The sequence below is a fragment of the Pinus tabuliformis genome, chromosome 2_2 (genome assembly GCF_031772625.1).
Source record: "Pinus tabuliformis cultivar Carrire ecotype Pingquan chromosome 2_2, CPIR1, whole genome shotgun sequence".
NCBI lineage: Eukaryota > Viridiplantae > Streptophyta > Pinopsida > Pinales > Pinaceae > Pinus > Pinus tabuliformis.
The window spans coordinates 319,017,121-319,029,991 of NC_142300.1; positions in this window are offsets into that span (position 1 = coordinate 319,017,121).

The window sequence follows — 12,871 nt, forward strand, 5'->3', positions numbered from 1 at the left end:
GTATCATCTGAAGATGGAACCTCTGAAGGCAAGACCGGGTCAACTGCTGCCTCGACCTTTTGACTTTCGTCTAGTATGGGTTCAGATGGTTTATCCTCAATGATAGATGTTTCGGCCGACCACCTGGGCAGGTCAGCCGGATTTTCAACTAATGACGGACTCGGCAAGAGTTTCTTATATCCAGGAGCAAGTCGTAACGGTGAAACCGGACGATCGTCCAAAACTCTTTTAGCCTCGTCTATGAAGGGACAACAGTGGACGGCGTGATCGTCTTCACATAGTTTACAAGGAAATTTGCACTTTCCTTTTTGTCCTGGGCTTCACTTTCACTAGTCGATGGTGTGCTTTCAACATGATCATCAGGGGTCGATGACACCGGGTTGTGCAAATGAGGGGACTAGTCCCTTAAGATCCGAGGGATGCAGGGACAATCTCTGTGATAGTGGTCTCCTTTGCAAATGACACATGGCGATTTAGGCCTGGTCGATGCAGTGTGTGGATTTTCGCTAGACGATGCTTGGTTGCCCCTTTTCGCCTTTGTCTCCTTCTTCTTCTTCTCTTTCTTCTTATTTTCCTTCTTCTTCTCAAGTACTTGATTTTTGGCTTTACCAGCCTCATCAAGCGAAGAGGAAGGTGGAGAGGAAGAATTGGACGAAGTAGAGGGTTGGGGGGTAACTCTGGAATTGTCTAGTTGTTGACTCGATTGTTCAGGAATTGCGGTGTTCTGAACGACGGAGGTTGAGAAAAGCCATATGAGCAAACCAATCATCAATCCTAGAAGTGACAATGTGGCCATGTGGGGTGCACCAACATCTCCCCAAGAGGAGAATGGACTAGGATTTCCTCCAAGGGGAACTCCTTGGTTGGTGGACTCCATTCTCTCAACCTAAGACCAATGTAGGAAAGGTGGTGATTATTCCGTTTAAAATAAATTTTAGACACTTTGACACAACTTGTTTTCTCAATTTTTAAGAGTCGAGAAAAAACAAAAGATGACTCTAGTCGCCTTCGATTTTTAATGAGCCTGAAGTGACAAGTGCTCAGATGGACCTTTTCCGTTAAGGAGTCTAAAAAGGAACGAAAGGGACTGCTCTGGAAATCTAGGCAGAGGGATTACCAAACCAATCGCAAAACTGTATAATACATTTTACGGTACGGCAGTCAATCTTCCCGAATGTTGTGTTCAATGCATTGCGATCAATAGGGCAGCAGACACGGCTTCCTATGGATAAAGGATTAAGCCTATTGTGGTCTCCCAAAATATACTCGACGGTATGTGGGAGCATAAGTCCGTACTGGCACTTATCGTCTCAAAGTGGAGGAATCACCCAACCAACAGTGAGAACAACAGTTACCAGGCTTTACGACGCCGGAATACGTCTCTAGCCTAGACTTCTAGATGTTGTGCATTAGGTTCCAAAGCGTTGTTAGATTAATTAAATTTATTTTATAGTTGATCTTGCTTAAGAAATTTGCCTTTCAGGTTCACAGCGTGATGTAGATGTACAATTCCTAAAATGAAATCTAAGATGATAAACAGTCGTTTTATCTTCTTTGTGTAATGAAAATCCTAGCTACTAAGGAAAGAGAGACAGTATTCTTTCAGCAAAGAGCATAGAGCACACACTATATGCACTGTCCTAAATCAGACCAATCAAATAGTCTAAATGCAAATGCACATGCATGTATTTGTTTTCAGCCTTCTTAATATGTGAATCATAAAAGAAAGCTAATGCGCAAGTCTGAATTATTTTCAAAGAGACAATTACTAACAAGTTTCTTTTCAAAATCAAAATGAAGATAATGACAACACTTTGCGATTTGGAAATGGAAACTTGCTTTCGACACTAGAAAAACTACTAATTCAGATCAAATACAATAGTAACAGGGTAATCGACTATCAAGAACAATTAGATTCTCTTCTATGACTGAAAACGACACTTGCGATACTTTCAAATCAAGAAACGACAGTACAATTACGTTACTTTTTTGCAAAGGAGAACTGAAAATGACTCAACAAATACACAAAAACATTTACAGTTCTTTGCGCAATGGAGGCGGAATAACAGCAAGGAAAGGGGTTTCAAACAGAGGTGTACTGACTACAGGCAGCAAAATTCTTGAATAGATCTGAAAAGAGTGAACAGAAACCAAAATTCAGGAACAATGCATAGTCTGATCAGTACACTTGTAACACAGTGAATTGGAAATGCAGTGCACATACTACACTCGGGAAGTGCGCTAAATTTGAGATTCACAGAACAGACAGTGCGCTGGACCAGAAACGAGACTTTGCTTAGGTTCCAGGTCACAGTTTGCAGTTCAGTTCAGGGATTTTGGCCGAGCAAGTGGTAATCAGTAAATCAACAACAAGGGTAGATCTAAGGAAGTTACTAGAGCCACCACAAGGGCAATTAGAGAGTTTGTAAATTAGTTGTTTAATTCATAAACAAAACCTGGAGATTGACTGAAGCGGCATTTATCTACTTTGCATTTGCATAGCAAGTGCAGTTCGAAAGCTACCTGGCTCAACTTCAGGCTCCATCTGTAAGTTTATAAAGTAAACAAATGTAGATAGACAAATGACCTAGTCGATCCCCAGTGGAGTCGCCATTTTCTTACAGGGAAAAGTGTCTATACAGAACTGCTAATCCCACTAAGGTGGGTAGCTACCTTAGAAACAAACAAAGTAAAACTACTTTCATTTTCCTTTATGAAAGATAGATGAGAGAAGAATAAAAGAGACCAGCCTCTGTCTTGCACTTGGCTCCTTGCTCGATTCCTCTCTCTTCTGATAGTCCTTTGCTACTTGCTTTCTTGTATACCTAGCTTCACAAAATACCTGTAGAATCAAAGCAGCATAACACTATACAAGAACATGGATCTACTATCATAAACAATCTAGGATCAGATGTAAATTGACCATACAAATGCATAAAACATAAATGACACAAGAGTATGGAGGAAAACTTGAATAGCTTTATTGATAATCAAGAAAGAGCCAAGAGAGTTACAACCAGTTGTTCTGACCCAGCATCATCCTCTTAGCAAGTAAGCCCTTCTTCACCTCATGCAAAGCTTAGATCACCCAACACTATGATGTTGCCTCAAGAAACCAACAGCAATTCCTTACAAGATGGAAGATTCCAGCCTCTTGATCTCTGGGATGAGGGATCCATATATAGATGTCTGTAAGGGAGATGAGTCAGCTTGTGATTTGATTAGTGTCTTCCCTCTGATAGTTCTTGCTTCCACTTGGAGATTTATGATCTCTTACTCATCCTTGGTCGAATTCAGAAAGGCAAGTGTCACAGGAGAAGTTTCTAGAAGATTCCATGCTTCTCCACCTCGTGGATTGACACTGCAATTTGTCTCTTCTCGCCCATCGCACCCCATAGAAGGTATTTTTGAAATTCAATGCACCCACTGAGTGTACTTAGGTGAGATGCAATGCACTTTGCCTATGGAGCAGGTGAAATGATCCTGTTTTGACCAGTTCTGAGTAGTTTTTCATGGAGAACTTCTGGGAGAAGCTGTAATCAGTTGACCTTGTTCCTTTAGGGGTTGGAACAACACTTTTAGGGACTTAGGAGCCCTTGGTTTATGGAAATTTTATGCTTGGGGTTGTAGTGCCCAAAAATGTCTACAATAGGAAGAGCCTACTAATTTGGAGGAGGGATTTCCTGACGCGCAACTATTTGCAATGCATGTCATGGATGGTCACTTTGAAGACATCATACACTTCCTAACGATAGGAACTACCCTAGAAGGCTACATCGTCCAGCAGAAAAAGGAGTTAATGGTACGTGTGGCAGACTTTTCTGTCATTGCCAAACATCTATACAAAATGGGGTCTGATGAAATATTGCGACGATATTTACCAGAGTTTAAAAGAAATAGTATCCTTGTATATGTTCATGGGGGTGTTGTGGGAGGGCATTACGCAAGAATGGCGACCACACACAAGATCCTATGTGCAGGGTTGTGGTGGCCAACCCTCCATCAGGATTCAAAAGCCTACTGCAGGGCATGTGATGAGTGTCAAAGGACTAGCAGGCCACCAAGGAGAGATGAGTAGCCTCTGAACCCACAGATGATGTTACAACCTTTCGAGAAATGGGCAATATATTTTTTGGGACCCATTCAGCCCTAAGGAAAGAAGAAGAGAGCGTAGTACATTATCACCATGACTGAGTATTTGACTCAATGGGTAGAGGCAGAGCATGTGAAGGACTGCACAGGCATGACCACCGCAAATTTTCTCTTCGAGTATGTACTGACGCAATTTGGGTGCCCAAATATTTTGATGAGTGATCGTGGTACGCACTTTTTGAATGAGACGATCAACATGCTGATGGAGGAATTTCAGGTGTATCACCAGGAAAGCACACCTTATCACCCACGAGATAACAATATGGTGGAAGAATTCAATAAGGTGCTAGAGAACACACTGACCAAGGTTTGCAACACTCAATGAAGTGATTGGGACCTGCGCATACCTACCGTACTATGGGTCTATCGAACGACATGAAAAAAGTTGACTGGACAGACACCCTTTAGGCTTGTATATGGTGTTGAAGTAGTGATTTCCATGGAATACATTGTGCCTATTTTGCGCATAGAGGCACTCATGGGTATGACGGATCACGGAGCCTTGGAAGAGAGGCTCGCGCAGCTTGCTGAGCTTGAGGAAGAAATATTTCTGGCTGGATTTCACCAATAAGTCCAAAAGTGGCGTTAAAAAGCATGGCATGATTGGTACATTAAGCTGCACACCTTAAAGGTAAGTGATCTGGTTTTGTTATGTGACAGCAAGTTTGATAAATTTCCAGGAAAATTCATAATTCACTGGCTAGTGCCCTATGTCATAAAAGAGATTATCGACGGTGGAGAAGTTCAGTTAGTTAAATTGTATGGAGATCCCTTCCCACGAAAGGTGAATGGTAGAAGATTGAAGCCATACACCAGTGATCCAGCCAGGTGACTATATGAGGGTAGCATAGTCTTAGCACTCCAAGCAGCTGAAAGGAGGTGCAGGAATATAAAATACACTACCTGGGTTGGGGAACTGCATGATTGGAGGATTGTGCGGAATGAGGAAATTTCACTGGGTTTGCGACAGCGCAAAGTGAGCTGTGCTACCCAGGGAAAAATTGTGCAGGTTAGCTAGAAAGTGACCGTTAAAGTCACTGTTCATGATTTGATGATATGAATGCAGCCAAATGGAGTGGGTGGCCAACAGTTAAGACAAAATTTATGGGTAAGATCCTTGAAAATCTGCTGCCAATCCATCATTAATGAACCAAATGTGGCAGGAACAGTCGGATTTGAATTCAAAATGGCCTATATATTACAGGTGGAGGCCCAACAAAAAACACTTGGCATTTTGAACATTGAGGTGGTGACCTCTTAGACGTGCATGACTCGTGCATTCTTTGAAGCATTGCTTGAATGCTCAGTGTTTGATTGGTTTCCAGAGTCCAATGGCAATTTCATCCATGATTTTATCCCAGGATCTAAAGCTATGGACATCGAAGTAGTGACAGCCAAAGGGGTTGTGCCGAAGGTTGTTATGGAGGCAAAGGGAGCTGCTCCAAAGGTTGTAGAGGTACTAGCTGAAGTCCCCAAGTCACCATAGATGCCTAGACCGAAGCCTACCCCGACCAAGGAGAGTGTGAAGGATAAGAAGGGCAAGCAGGCTGCGATACTGGTGCATGCGTCGCCTAGAAGAAACCCACAGAAGGATAAGCCCACCACACAGGAAAAGGGAAAAACCATTAACTTGGAGCTGGAGGAGGAAGAAATTGAGGACATCCTAATGGATGATGAGGATTTGGGGGTGGAAGTGGAGGAAGTTGAAGTTGAGGGTTCTGACCCTATCACTAAGTTGCCCGAGTACATCCCTTTGTGCAAGGGAAAGACCAAGGTGCCAAAGGACATTGACGAAAGCAAGGTCACCTTGCACACACCTCTACTATTGAATGAGATTGTATTTGAAGGACTGCACTTGGGGTGGGTTCCGCTATTGAAACTAGAAGATTGGGGCTTAACTGACCATGAGAAGTCCCCGCACTTAGTGACAAAACAGCTAATGCATCGCATTGTTCACATAACCACTGGGATGAATGCATTGGAACCGTGGAAGTGGCTCAGGGGAGTAGACAAGGTAGGTCTACTCAACCTGTTATGGGTGCTGCACTACAATCACGCACCCATTATAGTATTGGTCATTAAGTAGTTGCTATGCTTAGTGCACGATGGGTGTCTATGGCTAGAGGAGACGATACCCATCATCGACAGGTTGATCCATAGGATCATGCAGTTACCCTATATAGGGGAGAATCCGTCCATGATGTTTGGCAGAAAAGGTGGCGAGCAGGCCCTCATGGAGGCCATGAAGGAGAAATTCAAGCTCGTGAAGAACCTGCAAGGCTATTCCATCTTGAATATCTTCGACCCTGTGGTCATGGTGGCCACATAGATCCTGGCAGGAAAAGTTATGCGGAAGTGTCGTGCATATGAGGTGTTGGCACCCATCATTGCTCTTACAACCCAATGCACCAAAGGAGTCCAGTTTAATTGGGCATCCTATCTCTACGATGAGTTCCTTGCAAATTGTCGCAAGGCACAAGATCTCAGCAAGAATTTCCACTATGTGTGGCTCTTTCTATCTATTTTGTTGGTAGCCTAGGAGGTGCCAGAAGACAGTCAATTCCCCTCGATCACATCGCACCTACCAAAAGCAGTGAAGTATGCTTCGTTGTGGGTGACCAAGGATGCTTAGCACATCAAGGACAGCAAGATCTTTTGGATCTTGATGGAAATGAACATACGCATGGCTATCAATCATAATCTGCGATTCTCACCTACTATGTTTTCCAAATTGCAGGAGTACATGGAGTTCAAGGAAGACTTTCAGGGTGTATCAATCAGGGCATGGAAGGACCCTAAGAATACATGGCATGACTTGCCTTACTTGGTGACAGACAATGTGATTGGTGCAGTCCTTGATCATTGGCTGGCAGAGTGGCGCACTGCCTCAGACTTAGCAGCGGAGTCAGGCAAGTCCACCGCATAGCACAAAAAGTAGGAGGCCAAGCTCAAGATGGCGTAGCTAGCCAAGAAGAGGAAGAAGGAGGCTACTGACAAGGCCCACGCATAGCGCAATGCTGCCGAGCAGGCGGAAAAGTAGACAGGCGAAATAGAGTGTGGCTGAGACAAAGGCGTGAGGTCGCCTTTGCCAGAAGTAGAGGAAGAAACAGACGAGCAAATAAAGCAGCATGGAGTGGACCTGTAGACGGCATCATACCACATCAAACATGCAAGAGAGCAAGATAAAGTTGGGCCGTGGAAGAAATCCAAGGCCAATAAGACGTCACTGGATCCAATCACCCTCACAGAGGGAGATTTGAGTGACATTGGAGACACGATGTGGGATGTCACCGCATAGGTAATGCAGCAGTTCAAGCAGCAACAATAGCAACTATTGTGGGCCATCCAAATGGGTCTGTAGGAGCTGCAGATCAGCACATAACAGGCTGGTATAATTTCCACCAACCTTGCTATTCCACTTCAGAAGCTGCCAAGATGCTACGTGCGAAGGATTCCCAAGCGATAGTGATGTTGAATGGAGCACTCAACATAGAAAATGAAGCTGACAAGCCTACTGTCAGCACCCTCAAGAGAGTGGGGTTGAAATTTTTAGTGCTTCCTGGTGAGGCTCTCCACCTACTGTAGGATGAAATGATCGTGGAGCTGAGGGCCCATGAACAGTGCACTATGCAGGTGATCAGTGAACAACAAATCAGTAATATGTAGCTGACCCTACAATGAGACTTTTCCCTCACCACCGTGACAGAGGTAACCGACCGAAACAAGCACATAGTTCAAGTTGTGGAAGAGGCATGCCGAATGGTCCCGAAGTTGGCCATTCCTGAGGGAGAATCGGTCAAGGTGTGCATTTGCAAGCTTGCTATAGGGGTGCACGATGCTCACACAGAGTTGGCTAAGGTTTAGCTAGAGTTGAACCTACAGACTACAGATTTGCAATTGAAGGCCTAGCCTTCAACTCTGCCGGAAGTAAAGGAGCAACGCGCAACCACTGTCATAGAGGTGATAGCAGAGGTAGATAGTGCAGTAGCAGACTGCACACAGCTTTCTAAACAGTCATTCGAGGTCTTGACGAGCCTGCAGGAGGATCCTAATGTACAATATCTAAAGACATAGGCGTGAGAACTAGAGTAGCGCTATGACGAAGTAAAAGGTACAGTGCACACCATTGCTCTCACATAGAGATTAGCGAAGTTGTAAGAGGCCAAAACATTGAAAGAACAGGTAGATGCAGCGTAGCATAAGGAGGTAGTGCTAAAGGTGTGCTTGAAGCCCTAGTTGGATGAAGCTTATTTGATCATGGCTTCCATTGAAGTCAAGCTTGCTAGTATGCAAGCGAATCAACAAAAGCTTCAAGCTAACAATTCAAGACTAGCAACAAAGAAATTGGTTGAAGAAGTGAAGCAGGGGGCCGCACAATGCACCACCAAAGTTGTCATCATACAGGTCGAGCTGGGAGGTCTTCGCGCCAAGATCTTCGCACCCACAGAGTGACTCGAGGATGAGTCACCATGTTTGTGTTGGGGGCCTGTTGGGAACAAGTTCCCCCAAGAGTACTTTTGGGGCTAAAAGCCCATGTTTTGTAATAATTTTGTAAAAAAGTTGTAAAGCCTCCACATTTTGTGGTCGCAGAGCGCGAAGGTCTCAAGAGTCATAAAGGGTTGTCTACCCTTATTTTGCAGAGAGTCAAGTCGAGATTGTATAAAAAGGAGCTAAGTAAGTAAGCTCTGAGTAGTGAAGAGTGAAGTGTGAAGCATTAGAATTTTGCTAGAGAAGTCTAAGTGTTTCGAGTCTTAGTGTAGGTAGAGGCTTTGTAAATGACTGCGCAGAGACCTAGGGTGGAAGTCTGCAACTGAGTGCGGGAACCCCTGCAGCTGTGTGTGCAGGGAAAATAGAATCTGTATTAAACTATAAGATATCAATAAAGAGAAGTATTATGAAATTATTATGTATTTAGTTCTTGTTAATGCATCTGCTTATATTAGATTTTGGGTTTAATTTACAATGTTTATTTGATGCACGAATATATGTGATTATGTTAGTTAACTGAACGCAAGTAAGGATGTCAATTTACGCGGCGCTAATTGTGATTGATTAATAAGATAAGTAAAACACTTGAGATAACTTGGCAACCTATACAATACATTGACATAGCTGCGCGAAAATACCTACACCGTAGGTTAGGGTTGAGCAAAGGTCAATCGTACACCTTCACAGAGGTACTGAGGGGCGGAATAAAGTGTATACTAACAGAGCCGTAAGGCTTAGGGACCTGCGCAAAAGGAGGGGCAGAGGGTATAAACTGACATCATGACCATCTCAGGGTGCAGAAACTTGGTTCTAGCATCCCCCCATACTGCTTTGGGTGAGACTTTGGTCCATGCTGCACAGGCTGATGCCAAAAAGGCCAGTAGAGTAGGTATTTGTTTGTCTAACTAATGTTGAACCTAGGTTAGGCCCCACAAAGCAAACAAATGGTTCTGTTGTTGAGACTGAAATCTACATGAGAGAAGTGTGATGTCGTATCACTAGAATCCAACTAAGAAATAAGTCGAAGACTGGTTGGATAGGAGGATCCAAAAATTCGCAGCCCAGGAGAACAGAAACCCATGGCTGACGAAGGAATAGTGGCTAGATAGGTACCTTTATATAGAAATCCACAAGATATTTTTATGTTCCTTTCTAGTTGAGTTATACGAGTGGATCACGAAGCTAGCAGATAGCCAAGGAAGGTGGAGGCTTGAAGGTCCTATTGTCTGAACCCTGGAGTTAGTACATAGACTAGAAGCCTCTGAGAATAAGATCGCCTGTGCTATTGATCATTGGCTTGATTGTATCATAGGGGGTGTTACACAACATTTTGTCACTATCCCTGTACTCCTTGTTCCTTGATCCTGGAGGACCTCTACAGTGAACCCCACATGCTTTTCCCTCATGAAGAAACTCCCATTATGTCCCTCTTCATGAGAAAATCAATTCCCTTTTGCACCATTTCCTCTGAAACTTCCATTTTACAGTTTACAAGACCGGCATTGATGACCTTTATGTCCCCAACATTGATGTACAGAGATTAACACTATCCCTCATTCCAACCAGCGTGACTGAGCTATGTTCCAGTCACGTCGGTCATGTTTTGGAAATTTTTTTAAATTAGGAACCAAAGCTTCTAGCTCTAGAAGCTTCGTAACAGAAGTCTGGTAAATGGTTTGGGCGGATGGGGTCGAGGATGTCATTTTGGGCTCCTTTCCCCTATAATGATGGAACTACCTCAAGGGATAAGCCCTTCTCCCATGAGAAAAGGATCCATTTCCCATCCATTTTTCCTATATAAACCTCCCTTCTTCCCAAGCACAAGCTAGTGTTAGTGTTGAAGTGTTGATATTGGTGTGCTTATGATATTTTGGTTTGGAGTAGACAATAAGCTATTACTAGTTGTAGCTATCTAGTTGTGTGAGGGAGAAGTGTGATTGGGTTTGGAGTGAAGCCTAAAGGGAAGAGCCTTAAAACTATTGTTGATTGAGGCCATCATGGAATGCTAGCAAGAGTGTGTGGGAACCTGGTCTTATCAAAGGAAGACTGCAACGTGAAGACAAATGGTTGTAATCTCTCTTTGATATTAATATATGCAACTACCAATTGATTTCCTACATGATTTGTCATCTTACATATTCATGGATTAATGTTTCTTGACTTGCTAAGTAGGTTGAATTACAATTTGTCTATTATCACGTTTGTTATTTGCTATTGTTTACTTGTTTTAGGTGCTTGAAGAAGGAAACGAGAGATAGCTGGAGTGAGCAAGCAAGGACATCATCAAATGGGATAAGTGTACCAAGAGGTAGGCCCTCTTGATTGGTTCTAACCTAAGGAAATCATCCATAAAATGTATCTGTTATGGCTATACCCATCATCGGGCTAGAGGAATTCATTCGTGTCTGCACTTAAAATTTTACTTCACCAAAAATTGGCGACTCCATTGGGGATCCCAATCCTTTTGTTTGTCTCACATTTCATGATTTCATGAGAACTTTTCTAGTTCCACTTTTTCCCTTTTATTCTGTTTCTTTTATCCTGCTTACTGGCCTGAGTCTAAAATTCATAGTAGTAGATTTGGTCACTATTTTAAAAAAAAATATTTTTTTCCTTAGCTCCCTCAATCAGCTTGCTTAATTCACTGACAGTCACGCCGATCAGCTCGAGTTATGGGTAAACCGTCGTACCGACTAGCCTCTGGCACTTATTGTCAGTTAGATAGTTGCTTTGATGCCTGTAAGTGAAGATTAGGGTGTGAACCCAATCTTGGCCAGTGTATTTTTCTCTTGTTATTTTGACCCCGTCCACCTTTTGGACCATTTCTCCTTGACTAGAAAGCTTCATTTAGCTTGCTTGGTTTAGCCCACCCTCTGATGTGTTAAGCCTAGCCTTGTGTGAATTTCTTTTTTATTTTCTATTTGAATCCCTCGATCGATGCTATTTTTGGCCAAAACGTCATGTCGATCATCCATCAACGCTAGTTGTAGCACTGGTCAGTCCTGCCAATCGGTGCTACTTTTGGCCCAAAAGTTGCTTCAGTCTCTAAGTTAAGAAAAATCAGAATTTCTCCCATTCCAGTGCTAGTGTGTCTTGACCCTTTGATTTTCTTCTTCCCCCAATAAGTGACTACAATGCTTTGTTTGCTTCATTTTTAATTGAATGAATGAAAGAGTCTCGTTCGTTCTCTTATTACGAGTGTCTCTTTTCTCGTTTAGAGCATAGATTACATTGCTTGGTTTGTCGATTGAAGCATTTATGTGTTTGGTTTGTTCAATTCAGGGAAGAAGTTTCTTTTAGTTTCATTTATCATGCTTTGGATTTCATCGATGCTTGTTTGTTTGGAATTGGGAAAATTTTCATTAAAGTGCTTTATGTGAAAGATGAATTTTGCATTTTATGAAAAGAAGAACATCATTCTAATTTACTTAAGCGAAAATATTGCATTAGTAGCATTATTGAGAAGCTAGAATTGCATCATCATAGGGATGGAGATGAAATGAAAATTCTTTTGTTGATAGGAATATTAAGTGCATTTAGGATATTTATTAGTGAAAGATTTCATTCTTCGATTGTTGCATTAATTTTGTGTTCTTTATCTCTCAATTAGTGATAACTTTCATCGAAGATAAAGATCTCTTTTCTCATATAGTTGCATGTAGTATTTTTTCCAGATGACAGCAGTAGAGCCTTGTAATTGAAACCTAATTCAAGATCAACTGTTAAAATTTATTGAATTAACCTAACGAAGCATTGAAAATTAACACTTACATCTAGTGGTCTAGGCTAGAGACGTGTTCCGACATCTTTAAACCTAGCAGTTGTTGTTATCTTCGGCATTAGATAGTGCTAGTATGAATTTGTGCCCCCCGTACTGGCGAGTATATAATGGGAGAACCCTCTAAGATGCAATCATTTATCCATAGGAAGTTGATTCAGCCACCTTGCAAACATGATACATCGAACACAACATTCAGGGAGATTACCTACTCGTACTTCTCGATTCGCCGGGAGGTATTCTACAGTTCACATTTGCCTGGTAATCCTTTTTACCTAGACCATCCAAAGAAATCATTTGATATTTTTGACTCTTTAAACTTAAAATATCATTTGAGCACTTGTCCTTTCGGGATCGTTCATTCCAAAAGGGACTAGAGTCACATTTCATCCTTTTCTCAACTCTTAAAATATGAAAAGGCAAAGTTTTGTTTAGGTGTATTAAAATTAACTT